The sequence below is a fragment of the Vigna radiata genome, chromosome 1, assembly GCF_000741045.1.
Source record: "Vigna radiata var. radiata cultivar VC1973A chromosome 1, Vradiata_ver6, whole genome shotgun sequence".
Taxonomy (NCBI): Eukaryota; Viridiplantae; Streptophyta; class Magnoliopsida; order Fabales; family Fabaceae; genus Vigna; species Vigna radiata.
Window position 1 is genome coordinate 23,909,073 of NC_028351.1, and position 4,618 is coordinate 23,913,690.

The window sequence follows — 4,618 nt, forward strand, 5'->3', positions numbered from 1 at the left end:
CAAGCCAAGGCATATGTGCAAGCAATCAAGAGACATATCACACACAAGAAAAAATATCGAGTGGCTCAAATTCTCACACAAGGTAATTTCTGTCACAATCAAATCAACCTCTCAACCATCATAATCATCTTTCCAAGCAAAGAAAAGCAAGTAATCCAACAAATCAGAGTATCAATGAAGTGAAATAAAAGTCTACAACCTAAACAAAGTCCAGAAATCAAGAAAAAACATGCAAAAATGTACACAAGACACAACAAAAACTACCTAGAAAAGAAAAAATTTAACGCAGAAAACATAAACTAATCAAAGAAAAATCAGAATCTCCCCCAATAGACCACACTTAAACTACACAGTGTCCTCAATGTGTAACAATCATCAAATCAGAAATCAGAACAAACAACAGATCATGGACAAGTGCGATAAAAGTAGGGAAAGAGGGGAGAGGGGAAAAAGGGAACTACCCTGATCATGGTGGCAGTTGCCAATTTTGGACTTTTAGGGAGATCTCTTCCACCACCGGATTCAGCAAGGAAGTCTTGAGGAAGAACTGCTTCATCCTCCAAATTTGATCGAGCAGGGAGATGTCCTCCACAGTTGGATCTAAGAAGCAGTGATTGTTGATGAGCTGATTCAGTTAGTGCCCATTGATGTTGAAGCTTTTATGTACTCTGACACCCTTATCTTCCACCATGGGTGTGTTGATCAAATTTATATGTACCTCCTAAAACATGGTTAGTGTAACATGGTTCCACAGAAATAACATGCAGGGGTATAACACCCAATCCCAGTGTACCAGGTTGAACCAATGATATACCCTCAGAACATGAATCAATTTCAGAAATAGAAACAATATCAATCACAGGTTCAGATTCATGTTCAGTGCATGGAGAACAAACATTCAGATGTGATAACACAAGGTGGTTCTCATCATTCAAAGAGGGAGAATGAAAATCATGCTCATCAACCTTATAATCATCAACATACCTATCATCAACATAATCATCAACAACAGAATCAATCACATGTATGTTTACCTCCACTTCCCTGGAAGTTGGTAGAGTAGTGGAAGGTGAAGTTGGTCTACCTATCTCAAAAGTGTTGCTCATATCTACCTGGTCCTCAAAATTTTCATCAGTCTCCTCAGGTGCAAGAGTGGGGACATAGGAGGATGGGAAAGTAGGTGGCACAATAGTTAGCTCATGACTCTGCTCCCCATCTCCTATGTGGATGGCACCAACATCATCTGGAAGCTGAACAGTCTGGAATGATGATTCCTCTAAAATTTGAGACTGTTCCTCGATGAGTTTAGTAGCCATCTGCCCCATCTGATCAGTCAAACTTTGAAGGGAAGTTAATTCCTGCTGAAACTCCATGTTCAGTTGCTGGAACTGAATGTTCTGAATAGTCATCTGCTCCAATAACTCCTTCAATGTAGGCTCAGAAGCAAAAGGTTGAGGAGTTGCTTGTGCAGGCTCATGAAACTGCAACTGTTGTGGTTCCTGGACAGGGGGAGGCATACAAGCATTATGGAACGGTGGTTCTTGATATTGATGCTGTGAAGGGCGGAATCTTTCCAAAAATAGTTGCTTAAGATCTTCCCAATTGGTGATGGATCCACAAGGAAGATAAAACCGCCAATACCTTGCCGCTCCAACTAACGAGTATTCAAATGCCCTTAAGAACATGTCCTCATCCGAGACATCTGGAGGTTTCATTGAAGAGCATATGGTGTAGAACTCCTCCAAATGTCTATAAGGGCATTCACCTGCAAAACCATGAAACCTAGACAGCAAATCTATCAGTCCAGTGTTGAAAACACAACGAATATCCTCCTTATCAATTGGAAATGGCTCCCTAGGAGCACTCTCATGAGATGGAGGAGGAATCGTTCTGTTCTCAACATAGAAATCAGCAGAGTATATATGAGAAGCAATATCAGAGTAACAAGCAGTAGGAGAATCAAAGTCATGGACATAGGCAGAAGAAACAGTATCCACATAACCAAAATAGGTAGACATGTAGAAAGAGGGGGAAAAAGAAGAATGTAATGAAAATATGCAACTAAAGCTACCCAAATGCAACACACAATGACGAACACACAAAACAAAACATCACACTCACAACACAAGACAAGACAACACACACTAACACAACAAAAGACCTAAAACTGAACCGTTGGTCCCCGGCAACGGCGCCAAAATTTGATGGGTGTCGCCGCCCAATCAATTTTGATTGCATAATAAGAAATGCAGTATAGCTAGGGAATGACCCCTAGGTCGTCTCTCAAGGACCAACTGCGGTTCAGAGTCAAGTCTAACACGAAGTGGGGGGGGTTTGAAAGTGTTTTTGAAATGATAATTAAGCTTAATTAAAACTGGAAATTAAACACAACCAAACATAATTGAAAACAGTTGGATAGTAAAGCTAACATTATCTTCACCAAAAATACTAGACAACATTAAATTGAAAGAAAATATTAAACCCAACTCAACAAACTTTGTGAAATTAAATTAAAGCAAAAGAAATAAACAACACACTTTTCTTCTAGCAATTTATGTGACCTATATGCATCTACCAAATAAAATTAAATTGCACTTAGCCTAAAATTTAACCTTGGCCGTAGCAAAACATCTCATTTGAATGCAAGGAAAATTTGGAAACGTGGCCCCCCTTTTCTCAAGCAAAATCGCTGCAACACTTTCTCTTAATGTCACCAACGTGCTCCTTCCAGCCATCACCAAGTCGTCACATACCTCCATCAATTCCATGTGCATCCTTTTCTCAAATTAAATTTAACTTGCAGCTGCAACGTGCCAGCCATTCATGCCATCCCATTAATTCTCCAAAAAAAGTACTCTCTTTTGCTCCCAGCCGTAGCATCACTTCATCCAGAAATTTCTCCTATTCAATCTTCAAATGCAATAAAAGCTTAAGTAAGTAAAGCTGGATCCACAACCAATCAATCTCCAACTAACTAACGTCTCATCACCATGTACTCTCACCTAATATACTCTTTAATTTAATGAAAGCAAAGAAACTGTTGCATCATTTTCCAATTCATTAAAAGAAAAGCAAGGAAAGTAAAATGCATCCTAAGAATCATCTACAGCATCCAAACTAAATCACCGTACTGCTCCAGCTAACCATAACAATGCGTCAATTTTTTTAAGCTTCCAAGTATTATATTCAATGGGTGGTGGCTGGATGCCTCTTCAAGCACCGTCCCCCCCCCCCCCCCCATTTTCCAAACAATGTTCCAGCCAACCTTTTAAAGTGAACCGGCTGCTGCAGTTGCTTCCAGGTCTGTGAGCTTGTGTGCACAAAGATAGAATCAGCGTTTGCAAAATGAAATACAAAATGAACGGAAGATGCTGCCTGCTACCAAGCCGTGACCATACTAAATCTTTAAATGAAAACTAAAGCTTTCAGGAGCTTTTCATTCCTCAAGTATAACAGCGTGTGTACCAATTTTTTAATCAACCAAAATCCAAAAATTCTATCCTCCTCTAAATGTTTTCAGCCCAGCAATATTTCAAAAGCCGAGAGTAAGAAAATGGTGCCTCCTCTGTGTCGGCTGGACAACTCCATTCCCTAGGGTGTGTCTCTCAAAATTAGGGTGGGGTCCACTAAACCCTAGGGTGCCATGTGTCTATTTTTTACTATTGGGCTCAACAACAAATACCAAAAATTGGCCCACAATGTCAAAGTTTGTCTAAAAATTCTAAACTACTAAATTAAAATACAACTAATTCTAAAACGCTTATGGAAGAGTCTTGATTTATTTTGTCTTCATCCTAATCCTCCAAAATATATCTCCAAAATTTTCCTTGCAAATAATTAGCTCAGAAAATTCAAATTAACTAAAATTAGAATTTCCGGTCAAATTAAGCATATTTAGGACAAACGGGAAAATTCCGGAAAATTAAGCACAATTCCCTAATTAATTCTAGCACAATAAACTAAGTAAAGTAAAGAAAATATTGACTCATCATAGAGGTAGGACGATCATTTGTATTTTGCTTCTATTTATCATGCATTATTAGTTACTAGGTGTTAGGTCCCTGGCAAGTGTACCAGATCGTTATCAAGTAATATAAACGGGTAAGTCCGAGTATCGTTTTCCCAAAGGACTCTTAGGCCTTAACTTTCATGTAACCTAATCGCGTAAGACTTGAGAAGAGAATAAATTTGGTGGTTATATGCAAAGAACAAAAATAAACATGCAATGCAGTTGATTCAATTGGTTTTGAGAAACTATGGATGAATGGTGTTGTTGGGGTTTACAATTTCATCTTATCCACTCTCATATATCTACTCTTCTAATTTACATCACTTATTTATCTAATTGCCATGCAAACTTTTTTATTTACCCTTAACCTAATCCCTTGGTGAAAAGAGCCTATTATTAATTACCAGCTTGCTATCCATAGCCTACCCTAGTAACCAATAATGCAATGCGATCAGAAGCAAATACAATTGACCGTCCTACCCCTATCCCTAGGCAATATTGGCATAATCAAGGAATTTTCCACCAGGGCATGATATTAGCGTACGTCCCATATCGATAAAGAAAAACATCTTTTACTGAATGAGTTAAACAATAAAAGCATTGAGCACA